This window comes from Myxine glutinosa, chromosome 5, assembly GCF_964187855.1.
Source record: "Myxine glutinosa chromosome 5, kmMyxGlut1.1, whole genome shotgun sequence".
Classification (NCBI taxonomy): Eukaryota; Metazoa; Chordata; class Myxini; order Myxiniformes; family Myxinidae; genus Myxine; species Myxine glutinosa.
In genome coordinates, this window is record NC_136265.1 from 114,487,513 (window position 1) to 114,511,650 (window position 24,138).

Sequence of the window (24,138 nt, forward strand, 5' to 3'; positions counted from 1 at the left end):
GGCTCACTCCATATCATTGGCAGAGTAAAAGGCATCCCTTCCTTTTGCCACTCATCCACTGCGCAAGCCCAGAGTTACACAAGGTGTAGCAAACATGAGGTGCCCAGCTCTTGTCTTGGTCTCCAACTTTATATTCAAAATAACACTTGTAAGCAGCTTTCACCCTCTTGGTAAGGTTCTTGCGCTGGCTACGTGGAGTGTATTTCCCACAGATATAACAAAAGTTATCAGGCTCATTCACACAGCTTCGCCCATTCATGATACCTGTAGGAACACATGCTTAACCTGAAAATATACAGAAAAATATATTAGGTTATCACCTGAAAATATATAGATACTATTAGCATGATATTAATTCCAAACCTGATATGTTCCTCAAATCTGCACATTGCATTTAAACATTTTCGTATCAAGTTATTAACTCCTTCCAGGAAGCGGCATGAAAAATTGTAATGCTGCGTGGAAAATGTTATTTAAAAATTCATAGCTTGGTCAGTGTTCATCCATTCTAAATCATTTAAAGTGCATTCTAAAGCTCTTTTTATGAGAAATAATGTTCCACAAGATTTGTATTGCTATAATTGCAACAAAAAATACAAAAAATAATAATTCATGATTATTCAAAATCACCCACCAGGTCAAGCGACTGTAATTGGACCAGATGTATAACTCAAAATCCTGACGTGCTGAGAAATTCTGACTTCAGATTCAGAATCAGCAAACTCGATTTAGTCCGGAACATATGTTTGTACCCCAGTAGCAAAATCCTTGGTGTCCAGAGTATCATTACCAGAGGGTAAATCATTACCAGAGGGTAATGGTGAAGGTGGGTGGAGGTAATGATGAAGGTGGGGTGGAGGTAATGGTGAGGGTTGGTGGAGATAATGGTGAGGGTTGGTGGAGGTGAGGGTTGGTGGAGGTGGGTGGAGTTAATGGTGAAGGCTGGTGGAGTTAATGGTGAAGGCTGGTGGAGGCAATGGTGAGGGTTGGTGGAGGTAATGGTGAGGGTTGGTGGAGGTGGGTGGAGGTAATGGTGAAAGTGGGTGGAGGTAATGGTGATGGTTGGTGGAGGTAATGGTGAGGGTTGGTGGAGGTGGGTGGAGGTAATGGTGAAAGTGGGTGGAGGTAATGGTGATGGTTGGTGGAGGTAATGGTGAGGGTAATGGTGAGGGTGGGTGGAGGTAATGATGAAGGTGGGGTGGAGGTAATGGTGAAGGTGGGTGAGGTAATGGTGAGGGTTGATGGAGATAATGGTGAGGGTGGGTGGAGGTAATGGTGAAGGCTGGTGGAGGCAATGGTGAGGGTTGGTGGAGGTAATGGTGAGGGTTGGTGGGGGTAATGGTGAAAGTGGGTGGAGGTAATGGTGATGGTTGGTGGACGTAATGGTGAGGGTTGGTGGAGGTGGGTGGAGGTAATGGTGAGGGTTGGTGGAGGTTCTGGTGTAGGTTCTGGTGAAGGTGGGTGGAGGTAATGGTGAGGGTTGGTGGAGGTAATGGTGAAGGTGGGTGGAGGTAATGGTGAAGGTGGGTGGAGGTAATGGTGATGGTTGGTGGAGGTAATGGTGAGTGTTGGTGGAGGTAATGGTGAGGGTTGGTGGAGGTGGGTGGAGGTAATGGTGGAGGTAATGGTGAGGGTTGATGGAGGTGGGTGGAGGTAATGGTGAAGGTGGGTGGAGGTAATGGTGATGGTGGGTGGAGGCAATGGTGAGGGTTGATGGAGGTAATGGTGAGGGTTGGTGAGGTGGGTGGAGGTAATGATGAAGGTGGGTGGAGGTAAGTGTGATGGTTGGTGGAGGTAATGGTTAGGGTTGGTGGAGGTGGGTGGGGGTAATGGTGAGGATTGGTGGAGGTAATGGTGAAGGTGGGTGGAGGTAATGGTGAGGGTTGGTGGAGGTAATGGTGAAGGTGGGTGGAGGTAATGGTGAAGGTGGGTGGAGGTAATGGTGAGGGTTGGTGGAGGTAATGGTGAAGGTGGGTGGAGGTAATGGTGAAGGTGGGTGGAGGTAATGGGGAGGGTTGGTGGAGGTAATGGTGAGGGTTGGTGGAGGTAATGGTGAGGGTTGGTGTAGGTGGGTGGAGGTAATGGTGAAGGTGGGGTGGAGGCAATGGTGAGGGTTGGTGGAGGTAATGATGAAGGTGGGGTGGAGGTAATGGTGAGGGTTGGTGGAGGTAATGATGTAGGTGGGTGGAGGTAATGGTGAAGGTGGGTGGAGGTAATGGTAAAGGTGGGTGGACGTAATGATGAAGGTGGGGTGGAGGTAATGGTGAGGGTTGGTGGAGGTAATGGTGAGGGTTGAGGAGGTAATGGTGAGGGTTGGTGGAGGTAATGGTAATGGTGAGGGTTGGTGGAGGTAATGGTGAGGGTTGGTGGAGGTAATGGTGAGGGTGGGTGGAGGTAATGGTGAGGGTTGGTGGAGGTAATGGTGAGGGTTGGTGGAGGTGGGTGGAGGTAATGATGAAGGTGGGGTGGAGGCAATGGTGAGGGTTGGTGGAGATAATGGTGAGGGTTGGTGGAGGTGGGTGGAGGTGAGGGTTGGTGGAGGTGGGTGGAGGTAATGGTGAAGGCTGGTGGAGGCAATGGTGAGGGTTGGTGGAGGTAATGGTGAGGATTGGTGGAGGTGGGTGGAGGTAATGGTGAAAGTGGGTGGAGGTAATGGTGATGGTTGGTGGAGGTAATGGTGAGGGTTGGTGGAGGTGGGTGGAGGTAATGGTGAAAGTGGGTGGAGGTAATGGTGATGGTTGTTGGAGGTAATTGTGAGGGTAATGGTGAAGGTGGGTGGAGGTAATGATGAAGGTGGGGTGGAGGTAATGGTGAAGGTGGGTGGGGTAATGGTGAGGGTTGATGGAGATAATGGTGAGGGTTGGTGGAGGTGGGTGGAGGTGAGGGTTGGTGGAGGTGGGTGGAGGTAATGGTGAAGGCTGGTGGAGGCAATGGTGAGGGTTGGTGGAGGTAATGGTGAAAGTGGGTGGAGGTAATGGTGATGGTTGGTGGAGGTAATGGTGAGGGTTGGTGGAGGTGGGTGGAGGTAATGGTGAGGGTTGGTGGAGGTACTGGTGAAGGTGGGTGGAGGTAATGGTGAGGGTTGGTGGAGGTAATGGTGAAGGTGGGTGGAGGTAATGGTAAAGGTGGGTGGAGGTAATGATGAAGGTGGGGTGGAGGTAATGGTGAGGGTTGGTGGAGGTAATGGTGAGGGTTGAAGAGGTAATGGTGAGGGTTGGTGGAGGTAATGGTGAGGGTTGGTGGAGGTAATGGTGAGGGTTGGTGGAGGTAATGGTGAGGGTTGGTGGAGGTAATGGTGAGGGTTGGTGGAGGTAATGGTGAGGTTTGGTGGAGGTAATGGTGAAGGTGGGTGGAGGTAATGATGAAGGTGGGGTGGAGGTAATGGTGAGGGTTGGTGGAGATAATGGTGAGGGTTGGTGGAGGTGGGTGGAGGTGAGGGTTGGTGGGTGGAGGTGAGGGTTGGTGGAGGTGGGTGGAGGTAATGGTGAAGGCTGGTGGAGGAAATGGTGAGGGTTGGTGGAGGTAATGGTGAGGGTTGGTGGAGGTGGGTGGAGGTAATGGTGAAAGTGGGTGGAGGTAATGGTGATGGTTGGTGGAGGTAATGGTGAGGGTTGGTGGAGGTGGGTGGAGGTAATGGTGAAGGCTGGTGGAGGCAATGGTGAGGGTTGGTGGAGGTAATGGTGAGGGTTGGTGGAGGTAATGGTGAGGGTTGGTGGAGGTAATGGTGAGGGTTGGTGGAGTTAATGGTGAGGGTTGAGGAGGTAATGGTGAGGGTTGGTGGAGGTAATGGTGAAGGTGGGTGGAGGTAATGGTGAGGGTTGGTGGAGGTAATGGTGAGGGTTGGTGGAGGTAATGGTGAGGGTTGGTGGAGGTAATGGTGAGGGTTGGTGGAGGTAATGGTGAGGGTTGAGGAGGTAATGGTGAGGGTTGGTGGAGGTAATGGTGAGGGTTGGTGGAGGTAATGGTGAGGGTTGGTGGAGGTAATGGTGAGGGTTGGTGGAGGTAATGGTGAGGGTTGGTGCTTGGTGGAGGTAATGGTGAGGGTTGGTGGAGGTAATGGTGAGGGTTAGTGGAGGTGTTGGTGAGGGTTGGTGGAGGTAATGGTGAGGGTTGGTGGAGGTAATGGTGAGGGTTGGTGGAGGTAATGGTGAGGTTTGGTGGAGGTAATGGTGAGGGTTGGTGGAGGTAATGGTGAGGGTTGGTGGAGGTAATGGTGAGGGTTGATGGAGGTTATGGTGAGGGTTGGTGGAGGTAATGGTGAGGGTTGGTGGAGGTAATGGTGAGGGTTGGTGGAGGTAATGGTGAGGGTTGGTGGAGGTAATGGTGAGGGTTGGTGGAGGTAAATGGTGAGGGTTGGTGGAGGTAAATGGTGAGGGTTGGTGGAGGTAAATGGTGAGGGTTGGTGGAGGTAATGGTTCATATCGAGCAGCCTTGGTGGTTTGAATCCTGACCGAGTCATATTAAACCAAACTCTTTAATAATAATAATAATAATAATGGTACTGGTCGGCCTACTGACTGGTACGTGCTGCTTCCTTACTTGACGTTGAACATTTAAAAACGATATAACACGGACAGAAAACCATAGGTTGGTAATAATATTAATACTATTAAATATCGAAGGCTTTGATGGGCCTCGATCTTCATGAATCGACACTCCTCTCAAGGTAACTTTATATAATATTATAAACAATATTGAAGAGGTGATACAGGGGAGGTGAGGCAAGCCAAGGTAGAAATCCATTCCGCACTTTGTGATGAACTGATCTGATCCCCAAAGGCGTAGTTAAATGACGTTATGACGTCATGACGCAAATTCGGTGCTTCTCCGTGAGGTCGCAGGAGTCGAAAGGCAAGGAGCAGACGGGGTTTGGGGGGAATCGCAAGGAGTGTGTAAGGAACGAAGAAACAAAGGGAACGACTAAACCAAACCTGTCGTGTCGGACCAAGGTGAAAGGTGTTCTCATTCTCAGGTGAGTTTTGCGTTTCCGGAAATGAACTGAGTTTCAGTTTTCCAACCAAAAACAACGATTCACATTCAATCCGTCATTCATTCTTCTTTCATTCACCCATCACCTCACTTACCACACGTCCCCCCTATCCTCACTTACCACACGTCCCCCCTAGCCTCACTTACCACACGTCCCTCCTCTCCTCACTTACCACACGTCCCTCCTCTCCTCACTTACCACACGTCCCTCCTCTCCTCACTTACCACACGTCCCTCCTCTCCTCACTTACCACACGTCCCTCCTCTCCTCACTTACCACACGCCCCCCTCTCCTCACTTACCACACGTCCCCCCTCTCCTCATTTACCACACGTCCCCCCTCTCCTCATTTACCACACGTTCCTCCTCTCCTCACCTACCACACATGCCTCCTCCTCACTTACCACACGTTCCCCCTCTCCTCACTTACCACACATGCCTCCTCTCCTCACTTACCACACGTCCCCCCTCTCCTCACCTACCACACATGCCTCCTCTCCTCATTTACCACACGTACCCCCTCTCCTCACTTACCACACGTCCCTCCTCTCCTCACTTACCACATGTTCCCCCCTCTCCTCACTTACCACACGTTCCCCCTCTCCTCACTACCACACGCGCCTCCTCTCCTCACTTACCACACGTCCCCCCTCTCCTCACCTACCACACATGCCTCCTCTCCTCATTTACCACACGTACCCCTCTCCTCACTTACCACACGTGCCTCCTCTCCTCACTTACCACACGTGCCTCCTCTCCTCACTTACCACACGTTCCCCCCTCTCCTCACTTACCACACGTTCCCCCTCTCCTCACTTACCACACGCGCCTCCTCTCCTCACTTACCACACGTTCCCCCTCTCCTCACTTACCACACGTGCCCCCTCTCCTCACTTACCACACGTGCCCCCTCCCCCTCACTTACCACACGTGCCCCCTCTCCTCACCTACCACACGTGCCCCCTCTCCTCACTTAGCACACGCGACCCCTCTCGTCACTTACCACACGCGCCCCCTCTCCTCACTTACCACACGCGCCCCCTCTCCTCACTTACCACACGTTCCCCCTTTCCTCACTTACCACACGTTCCCCCTCTTCTCACTTACCACACGTGCCCGCTCTCCTCACTTACCACACGTGCCCCCTCTCCTCACTTACCACACGTTCCCCTTCTTCTCACTTACCACACATGCCTCCTCTCCTCACTTACCACGCGTGCCCCCTCTCCTCACTTACCACGCGTGTCCCCTCTCCTCACTTACCACACGTGCCCCCTCTTCTCACTTACCACACGTTCGCCCTCTTCTCACTTACCACACGTGCCCCCTCTCCTCACTTACCGCACGTGCCCCCTCTCCTCACTTCCCACACGTCCCTCCTCTCCTCACTTACCACACGTCCCTCCTCTCCTCACTTACCACACGTCCCCCCTCTCCTCACTTCCCACACGTCCCTCCTCTCCTCACTTACCACACGTCCCTCCTCTCCTCACTTACCACACGTCCCCCCTCTTCTCACTTACCACGTGTGCCCCCTCTCCTCACTTACCACGCGTGCCCCCTCGCCTCACTTACCACACGTTCCCCCTCTTCTCACTTACCACGTGTGCCCCCTCTCCTCACTTACCACGCGTGCCCCCTCGCCTCACTTACCACACGTTCCCCCTCTTCTCACTTACCACACGTGCCCCTCTCCTCACTTACCACACGTGCCTCCTCTCCTCACTTACCACACGTTCCCCCTCGCCTCACTTACCACATGTGCCCCCTCTCCTCACTTACCACACATGCCCCTCTCCTCACTTACCACATGCTGATTTGCAGGTTCGTGGTCTCGTTGTGTGATCACTGGTTTTTGTAAAACATTTTGTGGATTGTAAGGAGTTTTCTTGTTTTGATGTATAACTTGTTGATTTCTGATCGGGCCCAGTTTATTATTCCGCAGCTACATTGGAACACTGGTACTGCGAGTTGGTTTATGGCTTTGATTTTGTTTCTTGGGGAGAGGTATGTTTTCGGGATCAGCTTTGTTCTATGTAGGTATTCTTTGGGAATTGTTTTGTGCATTTGTTTGTGACATATTTTGTGTCCCTCTCCTACTTCGAGGTATTTGAACGATGCTTCGTTTTCTAACTGCTGTATTGTTGTTTCAAGGTAAATTTTTATGTTTTCTGTTTTTGTTGGTTTACCTTGTACAAATGTGCACTTGGAACACCTGTCTCGTCCAAATGCCATTTGAATGTCCTCGGAAAACTGTTTTTTGTAGTTTTAGTTGTTCTGCCAATTTTTTTGTCGTTTGACGAGAAGAGCTTTAAATCATCAATGTATAGTAGATGCGTCACATTTCATATTTCATTGGATGTTCTTCTATTGGTTGGTAAGGTGTATCCGTTTCTTTGTTCATTAATGAGGTTACTTAGTGGGTCCAGAACCAGACAAAACAGAAGGGGGGAAAGTCTGTCTCTCTGGAAGATTCCATGCCGTATCTTCACATGTGGTATTTCGATATTCCCTTCTGAGTGCTGTAATATCCATGTGGTATTCCAGAGCTCCTTTGCTTTCTCTATCAGTTTGATTATTTGGGGATTGATTTTGTATATTTGCATGTAATGTGGGACACTGTCGCAAGCTTTCTTATCGTCTGTCCAGGTGGTGGATAATTTAGTCCCTCGCAGTTTGTAATTTTCAAGTTTGTCCTTGTTCAGTAGTCGGTGGTCAATTGTTCCATAACAACCTATTTTACATAACAACCTCTCCATTGCACATTGTAATCCCCTCTCCCCCCAAGAAGCCCCTATGGTCCAAAATCGAAAAGTCGAAGCCCGAGCGATTGTGCCGGCTACTGTTTTGTGTTAATTTGTCAAGTTTTAGAACAATCGGCCAGATAAGGGAAGAATAGCAAAAATGGCAAAAAGTTAACGGACGACCGGAAGACAAAGGGACAGACGGAAGGACAGACAGACAGACAGATGGACATCACGACCCATTTTAGAAGTTCATCTCTGTGAGTATTGAGATGAGATGACCCATAAAACCGTTTGCAATGTTAGTTTGTGTTTGTGCTGCAACACAAGCAAATATGAAGATGCACTCTGAACGCAATATGAAGCCTGACTCAGCACTTATTGTCGAATGAGTATCGTGTGGGTAGTTTGGTTGATCAGAAAGTTTATTATAAACAGGAAGTTGATTTATAAAGTGACGTTTTGAAATCGCTGCAGAGAGAGACGCCTCATTTTTCTGGGGCGAGGGAGTAAATTAACAACAATGTGTCAATAATAAGGAACTCGACACTAATTAGATTATAAAGGGATTTTAGATTATCATTTTGAGCTTAATAAAGTGATATCAAATTGATAAAGTGATTTTGATGGAACATTAACACAAATGTATCAGATTCCGGTCGGGGAAAGTCAAATTGCTAGCGTTACACAGCAGATGTGACCTTATACACCACCTCCCTGGCTCTGCTAACTGACACAAGGGAATAAATAATAGATATTTGTTTTATAAATAAATAAATGTATTGTATAATTTTTGTGGGACCCCTGGATTTTGGGGCCTGGACAAATATCCCATTGGTGCTTCCTTAAATCTGGCCCTGCCTTCAGCACCATATTATGATAAAATAAGAAGAGACAGAAACAAAGCAAATATTGTGAAACAAGATAACTACAATGAGAGTATTAGGGGTGTGGACAAATATAAGATAAACGGAGAAGCAGGCAAATGGAGGTGGTGGAATCACCTGGTGGACGTCACACACGTTGATGAATCACCTTGCCTCTGAAACACCAAGATCACAGCAATTTATTCACTTTGTCCATCCGTCTTGTCTGTCTGGAACAACTTAATTTAAATTGAATGTTACATTTTGAACCCTGGTTAGAATCGGTGTGTACCCTGGTTAGAATAGGTACACCGTATCCCTGCGTATCGTCAGAGGCGACTGAGGGTTGGCGTCAGGAAGGGCATCCGGCCATAAAAACATTGCCTCAAAAAGAGAACCATGACAATTACAACTACATATGGGCAGGGTACAGCCCGAAGTGGAGATCTTTGTTTTTTTGTTGTTTTTTTTTGGGTTTTTTTGTATACTGAATCGAGGCTCGTGAAAGAGCTAACATTTATTTCACAAACAAATCAACCGGACAAACAAAATGTATAAAAAGAGGGAGCGGAAGACAAGATGGGGAGAGAAGGGGAAGCACACAAACACAACATTTGAGAGCAGGGAGATGTGTGGGAGGGAGAGGGCTTGGGGGGAGGAGGCGTGGGAAGGGGGGGGGGGGGGGAGTATAAAGCACAAGGACACCAAGGACTTCCAGGACAGAAGTTGGTATTTCAAAAAAGTGGATTTGGGGTGAAATTAGCGGGGGTAGAAAAGATCAAGGTTTTGGATGGGGGAAGATAAGAGATGGTGGTGAACAGCTGTTTTAAAGACCTGGAGGGTGGAGTGGGATTGAAGAGAGTGAGGGAGTTTGTTTCAGAGGCGGGAGAAAAGAGGAATGAAGGAGTTAAGGTGAGCAGAGAGTCTTGATTTTGGCAGTTTAACCATAAAAGGGTTGCAGGCAGATCTTGTGCGACCTGTAGGAATATTTGGGGGACAGAGCCCAGAGAGAGCTGGGGGGCCAAGGCCAGAGAGGAGTCGGTAGAAGACGGAAAGACCACCAACCTGCCTGTGGTGAATGAGTGAAAGGCCCTCGGAGATAGTGTCATCGCGGGAGATTCCAATGATTCTGAACGCTTTGGTTTCAACAGCGTGAAGACGAGCTAGGTGTGAGGCAGGAGCACCAGCCCAGAGGGGAGAGCAGTATTCCATTGAGCTGCGGATGAAAGCCTTGTATGTGGGGAGGAGCTCAGGTGTGCCAAAGAAGGACTTCGCACGACGGAGGATGCCCAGTTGGCGACTTGCTTTGGAGGCCAGATTTGAAAATTGGTTTTCCCAGGAAAGATCATGGCAGATAGTGAGACCCAAAAGCTTGAGTGACAGAACTTATTGGAGAGGATTATTCAGAAAGTAGATGGGAGGGTTGTCCATTCGGTCTTTTCGGAGAGACATCGTAAGAGTGTGAGGTTTGGGAACCTCAGTTTCTGAGGTTTGGGACATGAAATGTAGGGACAATGACAGGGAGATCAAGAGAAGTGGTGGAAGTATTGATCAGAAGAAGAGTGGACATATGTTGTGTGCAAGAGACGAGATGGAAGGGAAGTGGTGTGAGAATGGTGAAGGGTAGGCAGGGACAGAAATACAAGTTTGTGTGGCAAGGGTGCCCGGAGGGCATGAATGGTGTTGGTGTCCTGTTTTCTGAGGAGTTTGTAGACAGTGTGGTGAGTGTGACTAGAGTGAGTGACAGGTTGATGATGGTGAAAATGATGATTGGAAAGCTCTTGGTGAACGTCATCTCGGGATAATATGCTCCGCAGGTTAGTCGAAGCGATGAAGAGAAGGACAAGTTCTGGTGTGCGATAGAGAAGCTGATGGAAAACGTGAAAGATGAGGAAGTTGTTGTGGTAGGAGGAGACCTAAATGGACATGTGGGAAGGAGTATGGACGGTTTTGTGGGAGTTCATTGTGGTTACGGATATGGTGTGAGAAATGGAGAAGGTGAAAGGATTTTGGAGTTTGCTGATGGAGCTGATTTTTTGATTTGTAATACTCAGTTCCAGAAAGAGGAAAATAAGCTTGTTACATACACGTCAGGTGGGTCGACGATAACCGTTGACTACCTGATGGTGCGTAGGCGAGATAGGGGGCACCTCCGGGACACAAAGGTGATCCCGGGGGAGGAGGCTGTTTCACAGCACCACTAGGTTGTCTGCGTCATAAGGGTGAAAGGTGCAAGGAGAGCTCGGCGGGTGAAGTACCAACCGAGAATGAAGGTTGAGATTGGATGGAGGTTGAAAGAGGTGACAGTAAGGGAGGCATTAAAAAAGAGTGAGTGGGGTAGAGGATGATGTGGTTGAGCTTGAACGTGGTTGGATGTCAATGAAAGATAGTCTGTTGGGAGCCGTTGGTGAGGTATGTGGATGGACAAAAGGACCACCGAGGCACTCGGAAACATGGTGGTGGGATGAGGAAGTTGGAAAGAGGATTGACGAGAAGAGGAAGAAGTTCAAGAAGTGGCAGAAGGCGAAGGGTACGGGAGCAGAAAAAGCAGAGCATGAAAGTTATAAGGCAGCCAAGAAGGCTGCAAAGAAAGAGGTAGCAAAGGCGCAGGAGGCATGTAGGAAAATGTTCGGAGAACACTTGGATTCGGGAGAGGGTCAGAGAGCGGTATTCAGGATTGCAAAGCAGATAGCGAAAGAGAGGTGTGATGTGATGGGGGTGAGTTGCTTGAAGGATGAAGTGGGACAAATCGTTGTCGACCCAGATGGAATTAAAGGAAGATGGAAAAGATGTATGGAAATGCTGTTGAACACAGAGAATGAATGGGATGGCAACATAAAGAGTAACCCAGTTTTAGGAACGGCAGAGAAGATAACCGAGAAGGAAGTTGGGGAAGCAATAAAAGCGGGAGGGCCGACGGAAGTTGTGGGAGATATGTTGAAGGCAGCAGGAAGTTGGGGTGTGAAGAGAATGACAGAGATCTGTAATCTGGTGGTGAAAGAAGGCCGCATTCCAGTGGATTGGGAACTGAGTACCCTCGTCCCTTTATACAAGGGGAAAGGTGACCCTCTGGAGTGTGGCTCGTACCGAGCGATAAAGTTATTGGAGCATGGAATGAAGGTATTGGAAAGGGGTGTTGGAGAGGAGGATAAGGAAGAAGGTGAAGATCGATTAAATGCAGTTTGGATTTATGCCAGGAAGAGGAACGACAGACGCGCTCTTTATTGTGAGGCAGTTGCAGGAGAAGTACATGGAGAAGAGGAAGAAGTTGTTTCTTGGGTTTGTTGATCTAGAGAAAGTAGTCGATAGGGTTCCACGCGAAGTATTGACATGGGCATTGAGGAAGTTAGGAGTGGAGGAATGGTTGATCAGAGTTGTGATGGCAATGTACAAAAGAGCATGCACAGCTGTAAGGACGAAGGACAGGAACAGTGGTGAGTTTGAGGTGAAGGTGGGAGTGCATCAGGGGTCGGTACTAAGTCCACTACTACACTAGTACTACAGTCACGTGAAAAAGTAAGTACACCCCATGTAAAGTTTTGACTTTTTCAACATATTTCAACATACAGCTATTTGATCTTAATTTCAACAATATTGAAAGATAAAGGTGATATAATATAACAAATATCATGAAACATTTACAATTTGTAGTCCATTGTATAATTTAAATAAACATAAATGCAAATTTCGCATGTCGAAAAAGTAAGTACACCCTGACATTTATCACTACTTGAAATACCTAAAATTACAATCAGGTGCACCAGCGAAGGTGCAAATGATTAGAACATCATTAGAGAGGATCTTGGAGGAACGTGTCTTATTTAAACCTCAGACATTTAGTTTGGTTTGCTCTTTGTTGTTGAAGTGTGCAGCGTCACCATGCCTAGATCAAAAGAGCTCTCTGAGGCCTTCAGAAAGAAGGTTATAGATGCCTACGAGTCTGGGAAGGGATTTAAAAAGATCTCCAAACAATTTGAAATCAATCATTCGACTGTCCGGAAGATAATCTACAAGTGGAGAAGATTCCAAACAACTGCCAACTTGTTCAGGCCAGGCCACCCCAGCAAGTTCAGCCTGAGAGCAGACCGCAAGATGCTGAAAGAATTCTCTAAGAACCCCAGAATGTCATCACGGGACCTACAGGTAGCTCTTGCCACTGCTGATGTCAAAGTGCACGAGTCTACCATTAGAAAGAGGCTGCGCAAATTTGATCTACATGGGAGATGTGCCAGGAGGAAACATTTGCTGTCCAGGAAGAACATCTGGCAAGACTAAAGTTTGCCAATGAACACCTGGGCAAAGACCAGCACTTCTGGAGCAATGTGCTCTGAACAGATGAGTCAAAGGTAGAGCTATTTGGCCACAGTACCAGAAGACATGTTTGGCGAAAACCAAACACAGCATTTGACCACAAGAACCTGATACCAACTGTAAAGCATGGTGGTGGAAATATTATGGTTTGGGGTGGCTTTGCTGCATCAGGGCCTGGGCAGGTCACCATCATAGAATCCACTATGAATTCTCCATTGTACCAGAGGGTGCCTGAGGATAATGTGAGGCCATCTGTCGGGGAGTTGAAGCTCAACCGAAGGTGGACCTTGCAACATGACAATGACCCTAAACATACCAGTAAATCCACCAAGGAATGGCTGAAAAGAAAGAAATGGAGGGTTCTGGAATGGCCAAGTCAAAGCCCGGATCTAAATCCCATCGAGATGTTTGGGGGGATTTGAAACGAGCTGTGCATGCAAGAAACCCCTCAAACATCGCACAGCTGAAAGAATTCTGCATGGAGGAGTGGGCAAAAATTTCTCCCAGTCGATGTCAGAGACTGGTAGACAGTTATAAGAAACGCCCACTTGAGGTTGTTTCTGCCAAAGGGGGCAATACCACCTATTAGAGCCAAGGGTGTACTTACTTTTTCCACATGCGAAATTTGCATTTATGTTTATCTAAATTATACAATGGACTACAAAATGTAAATGTTTCATGATATTTGTTATATTATATCACCTTTATCTGTCAATATTGTCTATTCAAATTGTCTATTCAAATCTTTATCTATCAAATATCTTTATCTATCAATCTCCCACGATGAAGCTAACTCCAAGGGCCTCTCACTTACTCACCGCAGGCAGGTTGGTGGTCTTTCCGTCTTCTGCAGACTACTCTCTGGCCTTGCCCCCCCCCCTCCCCAGCTCTCTCTGGGCTCTGTCCCCCAAATATTCCTACAGGTCGCACAAGATCTGCCTGCAACCCTCTTATGGTTAAACTGCCAAAATCAAGACTCTCTGCTCACCTTCACTCCTTCATTCCTCTTTTCTCCTGCCTCTGGAACAAACTCCCTCACTCTCTTCAATCCCACTCCACCCTCCAGGTCTTTAAAACAGCTGTTCACCACCATCTCTTATCTTCCCCCATCCAAAACCTTGATCTTTTCTACCCCCGCTAATTTCACCCCAATTCCACTTTTTTGAAATACCAACTTCTGACCTGGAAGTCCTTGGTGTCCTTGTGTTTTATACTTCTCCCACCCCCCACTCCCCTTCCCACGCCTCCTTCCCCCAAGCCCTCTCCCTCCCACACATCTCCCTGCTCTTAAATGTTGTGTGCTCTCAAGTGTTTGTGTGCTTCCCCTTCTCTTGTCTTCCGCTCCCGCTTTTTATATATTTTGTTTGTCTGGTTGATTTGTTTGTGAAGTAAATGTCAGCTCTTTCACGAGCCTCGATTCAGTATCCCCAAAAAAAAAAAAAAAAAAAAGAAGCTATATGTTGAAATATGTTGAAAAAGTCAACTTTACATGGGGTGTACTTACTTTTTCACGTGACTGTATTTGTAGCTGTGATGGAGGTGCTGGCTCAGAACGTAAAGGAGGGTTTACCGTGGGAGTTGTTGTATGCAGATGATCTGGTGTTGATTGCGGAAAGTATGGATGGACTGAAGGAAAAGATGAACAAGTGGAAGGAATGTATGGAGACAAAAGGTCTGAAGGTGAATATAGGAAAGACGAAGGTGATGGCAAGTGGTAAAGCATGTGGTGAGGTGGAAAGAACTGGGAAGTGGCCGTGTGCTGTGTGCAGGAAGGGTGTCGGAGTGAACTCCATTCAGTGTACAATGTGCGCTGAGTGGGTTCATCAAAAATGTAGTGGTCTGAGAGGGTCATTAACCAGTGTGGCAGCTACATTCAAATGTAAGGTGTGCACAGAGGGAGCTGCAGATGGAGGAAATGTTGAGTTGGATCTTGGAGACGGCGTGAAGCTGGAAGGTGTGAAAACATTTTGCTACCTCGGAGACATGCTGAATGGAGAAGGTGGATCAGACTCGGCAACGGTTGCAAGAGTGATATGTGCATGGAAGAAGTTTCGGGAACTGAGTGGCGTGCTGATGAGGAGGGGAGTGTCGTTGAAGCTGAAGGGAAAGGTGTATGCTGCATGTGTGAGAAGTGTTATGATTTATGGGAGCTAGACATGGGTAATGAACGTAGAGCAGCAACGAAGGCTGGAAATGGTGGAAATGCGAATGGTTTGGTGGATGTGCGGAGTATCGTTGAAAGAGAGGAAGACAAATGATGAATTGCGAAATATGATGGGAATAGAGCCTGTGATTGATGCTGTGAAGAGGAACAGGTTGAGATGGTTTGGTCACGTGTTGAGGAAGGATGAAAGTGACTGGTTGAGAAGAGTGATGGAAATGAATGTAGAAGGAAGAAGAGGACGGGGACGACTGAGAAAGACTTGGCTAAAGATGGTGGAAGAAGAAATGTGGGCAAGGGGGTTAACAAGGAGAGATGCAGAAAATAGGGCAAAATGGAGAAGATTGTCATGGGGACCGCAAGGCTAACCCCCGCTCTAGCAGGGAAAATGGCCTTAAAATGCATGTTGCTGTTGTTGTTGTATTTTGAACACGAATTGTAACATGAATCTGCACACGAACCGCACACGGACGTTTAACAGAACTTTGGCCCTGAATTTGGCCCGGTCGCACATGTGGAGAGAAGAGCGAGATGATGTTTTTACTCTTTCTGCCTGATCGTCAAACATAATTTAAAATAATTTCAATCAGTCATAAAGGACACAAACAGCAGCAATGAATAACTAATATAACATTTTCAATAAGGTGTAAGATGAGGTGTATAAGACGCTGCATCAATGGCGGTAAACTTCCAGATTTTTTTTTCTCCAACCTATAAAATCCTTATTTTATTTCAATTTAATTCTACAATTTAACCCGTAGAACACAAATCACCTTTTTGCACTTTCAAAACATTTCCGTTTAGCAGGACATCGACAATATATTTTGGCATTTTCCGTCATCTCAACCAATCACATTTGCTGCTCGCAGACAACACCTATGTCTTTTTTTTCCTCTCGACTACGACGGGTAAAAGGTGTCGTGTCCTATGAACTCTCTATTTATTATTATTATTGTTTATAATCATTGTGCCATTATCACAAGATGGAATTGACTGATTAATTTGTGGTTGCGATAATTTTGACGACAAACCAAACTTTGACGATATCGAGGTTGGAGTCAGGATTGGAGGAGCTAATCCTTGAATCCACATCAATGGATTGATGGCATGGTGATAATTGAGCTCCGAAATAATTCCTGAGTTAACCCCCTCTAATATTCTTCCATTCTATCTGCCCCTTATAACTAACTATGTGTTATAATTAATAACCTCTGGCATTTATCCATTCAGACGAACTTGATAAATTCTAAACACAGGAAGCAATTAATGCTTAACGCGGCTGTCTTCATGGCATGTATTCAGTGTAGGAAGAAAAATATTCTCTCCGCTCTTATATTGTTTCCATTTCATTGTGGACAGAAACTTTGCCGGATTGATTTTATTTTATTGATATTTGATTCTGATATTATAATATATTGTATACTAAGTCTAGGCTCAAATGAGAGCTAACACATTGTGTACCAAGTCTAGGCTCAAATGAGAGCTAACACATTGTGTACCAAGTCTAGGCTCAAATGAGAGCTAACACCTTATGTACCAAGTCTAGGCTCAAATGAGAGCTAACACATTGTGTACCAAGTCTAGGCTCAAATGAGAGCTAACACATTGTGTACCAAGTCTAGGCTCAAACGAGAGCTAACACATTGTGTACCAAGTCTAGGCTCAAATGAGAGCTAACACATTGTGTACCAAGTCTAGGCTCAAATGAGAGCTAACACCTTATGTACCAAGTCTAGGCTCAAATGAGAGCTAACACATTGTGTACCAAGTCTAGGCTCAAATGAGAGCTAACACATTGTGTACCAAGTCTAGGCTCAAATGAGAGCTAACACATTGTGTACCAAGTCTAGGCTCAAATGAGAGCTAACACATTGTGTACCAAGTCTAGGCTCAAATGAGAGCTAACACATAGAACATGTAATTAAGGGAGCTGAAGAAAGGAGGGGAAGAGAGAGAGAAGCACAACAACAGTAGGGAACAGGGACATTGGGAGATCTGTGGGAGGCAGAGGGCTGGCAGAGAGTACACGGGATAAACAAGATGGATACTACAGGGGCTTTCATGTAAAAAAAAAACAGGGAATTTGAAGGAAGTGGGTTTGGGGTGAATTAACGGGGGTAGAAACGATCAAGGTTTTGGATGGGGGGAGATAAAAGATGGTGGTGAACAGCTGTTTTAAAGACCTGGAGGGATGAGTGAGATTGAAGAGAGTGAGGGAGTTTGTTCCAGAGGTGGGGAAAAGAGGAATGAAAGAGTGAAGGTGAGCAGAGAGTCTTGATTTTGGCAGTTTCACCAGAAGAGGGTTGCTGGCAGATCTTGTGCGACCTGCAGGAATATTTGGGGGAAAGAGCCCAGAGAGAGCTGGGGGAGCTAGGCTGGAGAGGAGTCGGTAGAAGACAGAAAGGCCACCTACCTGCCTGCGGTGAGTGAGTGAAAGGCCCTCAGAATCAGCTTAATCACAGGAAATTCCAATAATTCTGAACGCTTTGGTTTCAACAGCGTGAAGACGAGCTAGGTGTGAGGAGGAGCACCGGCCCAGAGGGGAGAACAGTATTCCACTGAGCTGCGGATGAAAGCCTTGTATGTGGTGAGGAGCTCAGGTGTGCCGAGGAAGGACTTCGCACGACGGAGGATGCCCAGTCGGTGACTGGCTTTGGAGGCCAGCTTGGAAATGTGGTTTTTCCAGGAAAGATCATGGCAGATAGAGAGACCAAAAGCTTGAGTGACAGAACTTCCTGGAGAGGATTATTCAGAAAGTGGATGGGAGGGTTGTCCAGTCGGTCTTTTCGGAGAGACATCGTAAGAGTGTGAGATTTGTCAGGATTGAAAGACATGTTCCACATGTTTGACCAGTTTGTGATTTTGTCCAGGTCTGCAGAGAGTGAAGAGGCTGCTACCTGCCGATCTGAGGGATGAGGTATGGAGCGGCAGAGAGTGGATTCATCAGCAAAGAGATAGAGAGGATTTTCCAGAGAGTCGGAGAGATCATTGATGAAGACCAGAAATAGCATAGGGCCCAGAACACTACCTTGGGGAACTCCAGCCAGGGGAGATGAGAGAAATCCATCAGGGTCACACGTTGACTACGACCAGAGAGGAAGTCTGTGAGCCATGCGTGGATATTTCCATGGATACCATAAGAGGAGAGTTTGGTGAGCAGGGCTGGGTGCCAGACTGTATCGAAGGCACAAGATAAGCATGAGATACCCTGAATATTGGCACCCAAGCCAGATGGCTGCTTCCATTGTTGTATTGAATTGAAATGGGTCAACACAAGGTCAAGTCAACAACTGACTTATCTAATATCTAGGATTGATGATTGCATTGACAGGATTGGTCAAGTCACTCTTGTGGGCAAGTTTGACTTTTTGAAGACTTACTGAGTAGTTGGAATACCATAGTTGTGGGTCATATCTCCCCCACCCTTCCCTACCAATTTTCCGACCTAAGTGAATGAGGGAAAAGGTTTAAAAAAACTTTCTGACCATCCCCATAATTCCTCACCAAAATCTGACTTCTCCCCTAATGAGCTTGACCAAAATAAAGATGTGATAATGATCAAAAACCCCCTCTCAAAATATCCCCCCCCCCCCCTATTTCTCCCCATATTCCCATATTGATGTTTTTATATCTTACCATCTTTACATTAATTAATTATAAAAACCAACGGTGTCTCTGGTTATTGAACTCAAAAAGAGCCGATGAATATTTGGTTGTTTTGTGGTTTCTCAAAGTGTTTTATTATTTTATGGTTTTCATCATCATCGAGAATGTTGATGAACGTTATGTTGGGATTTGTTCCTTGTCCTAAATATTTTTGTTGAGCAGAGATGAAATGATGAACCTCTCTCAACGTTCTGTCCTGACCTCTTCTGGAGGCGCAAATCATTTTGAGGTTGGAAGAAATTATTTTTCCGTTGATTATTTGATAAACATCAAGTTTTATATCCATTCACGGATGTTTATATTTTTTACATCCTTTAATTCATTTGTAATGAACTTTATTCGCTTATTTGTTTGATCTACTTGTGTTGTTTTTATTTTTTGTTGCTGTTGGTGTTCTTGGTTTCCTCTTCCCTTTATAAGCGGTGTGTGGTCCAATAGCACCAAACTCATGCCCTACCTTGACCTTGACCTTGACCTTGTTCATTCGTTCGTTCTTCGACCACGTGTTTCACCCCCATTTCCCCAGATAGTTTTCACGGTTTAGTTTTAAAATGTTTAAACTTTCCCCTGAACTGTTGTATTCTGTATATATTATAACGCATTTTTCTTCTTCTTCTTTAAAAGGTTGCTTTTGACTTACTCACCAAATTTCTTCATTTCAAAATAAAAATTCCATCTCTTACAACTCTTCCTTCCTACATTCCCGAAACTCACCTGCATTCCACCCCTCGTCCAATGTTTTCAAACGTATCTCGGACTTGAAGGTCACAAGAAACCCATTTTGCAATAAATGTCCGTTTTCCATTAATTGTCCAACACTTTCTAAAATCCAAACTCACCTCTCCCCTCCTAAACTCCCCCCTCACCCATCCCTTTCAAATCTCCCCCCTTTTCCCTTCCCTCCTAATCTCCCCCCTCACTCCTCTCCTCCTAAACTCCCTCCTCGCTCCTCCCCTCCGAAACTCCTCCTCGCTCCTCCCCTCCTAAACTCCCGCCTCGCTCCTCTCCTAAACTCCCCCCTCACCCCTCGCCCCTCTCCTCCTAAACTCCCCTCTCACCCCTCCCCTTCCAAACTCCCCCTTCACCCCTCCCCTTCCAAACTCCCCCTCAACCCCCTCCCCTTCAAATCTCCCCACCCTCCTTTTTTCTCCAATTTTCCCCTCTCATCCCTCCTCCTCAAAGCGTCCTCCCAACTTCTTCTCCCTTCCAACTCTTACCTCCATCTCCCCCAACCTTCTTCCTCACTCTGCCCCCCTCAAACAACACCTCACTGTGCCTCACCCAATCACCATCAAACCTTTTGTCTGCCCCATCCTTCCCTTTCTCCTATCTATTCTGAAATATCTGACACACTTTCAATAGCTCTCCCGACCTCCTCCTCCTCTTCCACATCTTACCCTACCCCTCCCCCCCCCCCCCCACCCTGTTCTGTATCCGATGTTCCCCCTTCCTCTTCATTAACGGTATGGACCTCAAACATCCGGGGCCTTCGCTCAAACTTGACTGATCTCTCCATACAGGTTGCTTCTGACAATCCAGACATGATCTGCTTAACAGAAACTTTCCTCCTTCAAGATGTCTCTGATTCCTTAATATCTCTCCCTGGTTACTCCCTCCTCCGGTATGATAGACCTGAGCCTCGTCCTGGAGGTGGGATTGCTATCTTTATCAAAAACTCTCTTCATCACTCTCCCTGCACTGCCCTCTCTCCACCCCACCCCCAGGAGTACCTCTGGCTACGGCTTCGCCTTCGCTCCCACCTTTTGTTCATATGTGTGTTGTACCGTCCACCAAACAGTGATGATTCCATCTACATCTCGCTGTCTGATAATATGGACCAACTTCTATCGACTCATCCCAACTCGCTCTTCCTCATATGTGGTGATTTCAACTGTCATCATGCCAGCTGGCTGGGTGTGGGTTCCTCTCTCACCAGCCATGTCTCCTCAGCAAAGGACTTCCGCGACTCATTGGGACTGACACGATCTGTCAATTTTCTGACCCGGATCTCAGTCAACGGAGCATATTCTCTTCTGGACTTGGTTATGACAAACTTCCCTGTAAATGTCTGCTGCTCTTCTCCTGCTACAATCGGCTCATCTGATCATGTGCTTGGTAAAGTGGACATCTCTCTGGCCATTCTCAAATAGCCTCCTCAGCGTCGACGAGTCTGGCATTTCACTCATGCCGACTGGCATGGTCTTGAAGCAGCCATCAATCATCTGGACTGGTCTCCCATCTCTACTGCCTCTGACATCAACTCTTCCTGGGAATTCTTCCAAAGTAAACTGCTCTCTCTCATGCACAGATTTATCCCATCTCGGCTACAATTGTCATACCCTTCCTCCCGTCCATGGTACACGGAATCTTGTGGTGAGGCAGTTGCCCTGAAACAACTTGCCAACTGAAGGAAATCTCATTTCCATCCACAAAGCTCGGAACAAGTGTGTGTCTATCCTTAGGAGAGCCAGGAAGCACTATCTCTCTACTCTCAAGACTGAACACTCAAACCTGTCTCCCTCCTCCAAATCCTGGTGGCGTCTGGTCAAATCTGTTTCTGGTGTTTGTTCCCCCTCCATCCCCTCTCTTACCTCAAACGGCTACACAGCTGACTCCGCACGTGACAAAGCCGAATGCCTCAACTCTGTGTTTGCCTCAAAATCTTGTCGCGCAAACCCATCCCTCTCTATACCCACCTTACCCAGTCGAACCCAACTGCTCCTGGACTCTGTGTCATTCTCTCCTGACAAGGTGGAGAAGTTTCTATCAATCCTCGACTTTGATTCTGCAACTGGACCAGATGGCATCAGCCCCATCTGAAAACCCTCCCATCTACTTTCTCAACAATCCTCTCCAAGAAATTCTGTCGCTCAAGCTTTTAGGTCTCACTATCTGCCATGATCTTTCCTGGGAAAACCACATTTCTAAGCTGGCCTCCAAAGCCAGTCGCCGACTGGGCATCCTCCATCGTGCAAGGTCCTTCCTTGTCACACCTGAGCTCCTCACCACATGCATGGCACAGTTGTTGTGCTGATGTTGCTTCCAGAGGCAGTTTGGAACTCGCTCGTGAGTGTTGAAACCGAGGACAGACTATTTTTATGCGCTAAGCCCTTCAGCACTCGGCAGTCCCGTTTTGTGAGCTTGTGTTGCCTACCACTTTGCGGCTGAGCTGTTGTTGCGCCTACACGTTTCCACTTCACAATAACTGCACTTATAGTTGACTGGGGCAGCTCTAGCAGGGCAGAAATTTGCGAACTGACTTGTTGTAAAGGTGGCATCCTATGACGGTGCCACGTTGAAAGTCACTGAGCTTTTCAGTACGGCCCATTCTACTGCCAATGTTTGTCTATGGAGATTGCATGACTGTGTGCTTGATTATATATATACCGGTCAGCAATAGGTGTGGCTGAAACATCCGAATCCACTAATTAGAAGGGGTGTCCACATACTTTTGGCCATGTAGTGTATGTATATGTATATAATTATATGTATATGTGTATATATGTATATGTGTATTAGTGTATATATTTATATGTTTACATAAGTGTTCAACCCCCAGAATCAATACTCCGTAGAACTTTATATATCTATCTATAATTCCAGTAATCTCTGTGTGTTTGTTTGTACGTTTGTCTGTGACCGCTGTTTCTCGACAACCACGGGTCCGATATACTTTAAACTTGCCAGGTATATTGCTGGGGACCCGAGGATGTGCCTTTTCAAGGTTTCATATTAATCGGACAATTACTTACCGAGCTATGTCCAAAAAACGATTCAACCAATCAGAGAGCAGCGAGCTATCGCGTGTGCCGAACGTGGCGAACACACTCTGCCTCGGATGGCACATTTGAGAGCGTATTCATTTATTTCACGTTTGCAAACTATGTTGGCGCTATGTTGGCGTTAAACTATGTTTTAAAACTAATAAAAACCCCGGGGGGATTGTCACTGTACTCGCAAGCCGTTCGCCGTTCGCTTTGGCGTTGCGAATGGACCAAAACATTTCATGCACCAAACCATTTCATGTAAAGCGTTCGCCGTTCGCTTTGGCGTTGCGAATGGACCAAAACATTTCATGGACCAAACCATTTCATGTAAATAGAGGGGGGGATATAATTTTAGATATAGATATAGTACGGGCATGCCCTAGTATATTTAAATAGTACAATAATAATTTTTTTATACGTTTAAATTTTTTTTTTTTACCTTCCAGTTCTTTCTTGAAAACAAAGTTTCAGGTGTTTTAAGTCTGAAGAAGCACAACTCAGCTTGTGTTTCCCCCAAATTTAGTGAGTGTCCGAGTTAGGTCTCACATTGTGAACCATCTGTGGGTGTTGGTTGCTCAAAAGGTCGTCGAAGAAATTGATGATTTTACTTCTCATTTTGCGAAACTTGTTTTTAATTTGTGTTTCTAATCCAATTTCCTGTGAAAGAAAAGAATGATGTGTTATTTAATTAATTTTATTCATTTAATACAAGATTATTATGTGCATAAATCAAACTCTGTCAATATGAAAAAGAAAATGTTACCTCTATAGATTTGATGTTTGATTCCAAAACATCAATTTCAATGTGGAGATCAAAGGTAGGACAATCTGCATATATGCACGACATTTGGAAGTCATCCCAACTTTATTTCGGTAAATTCCACTCTCTGGAACATGGCCAAGGTTGTTTTCGATTCGCTGGTGGTGCTCTGCTCATGCACACGTGATCAAGTAGGGGGTGCCGTTTGTTCAGGCTAGCAATTACAAACATGCCCACACATGCCTGAACAATTCTTCGAAACACCAATCATTATATCATGAATTTTGTATCAAAATTTAGTGCATCAAGTGAGAAATAAAAGTCACATAAGCTGGCACATCTCTTAGCAACTGAATAACAGGAAATCCCGGGCGTTGAGCCAGCCAATACCCTGTGGGAACATGGTGGGTTGTTGCCATGGTTCAAAGTTTCCGGCTATTGTTAACACATTGGATATTGACTTTATTCCGAGACGGTTTGACTTATTGTGGTGTCAACGTTTTAAAATGTCACCAATGTGTTTGATAAAATATCTGATGCGTTCAAGTCAAATAATTACATTGTTAATACAGAAAAATAGTTAAATAATGAATCTTTTTTTGTATACTAAGTCGAGGCTCGTATAAGAGCCAATGCATATAACATATGATAAAGGGAGCGGGAGACGAGAGGGGGGGGGGGGGGAGAGGGAAGCACATCAACAGTGGCCAAACAGGAATAAAACATTTTGATAAACTACAAAACCAACAAATATTCATCGGATCTGTTTGTGAGTTCAATGACCCGAGAGACCATTGGTGTTTATAAATTAATTAATGTACAGATGGTAAGATATCAATATGCGAATATGGGGAGGAAATAGGGATTGTATTTT

The 24,138-nt window shown here is 46.3% G+C and overlaps 1 protein-coding gene across 1 annotated transcript in view; it reads left to right on the forward strand.

Moving 5' to 3' along the window:
- Positions 1-4,802: 4,802 nt before the first annotated feature.
- The window catches only part of LOC137427218 (unconventional myosin-VI), a 175,070-nt gene continuing 155,734 nt past the window's right edge, over positions 4,803-24,138 (forward strand). The window contains 1 exon segment of the mRNA XM_078778565.1: positions 4,803-4,972. The gene's annotated coding sequence lies outside the window, so the exon portion shown is untranslated.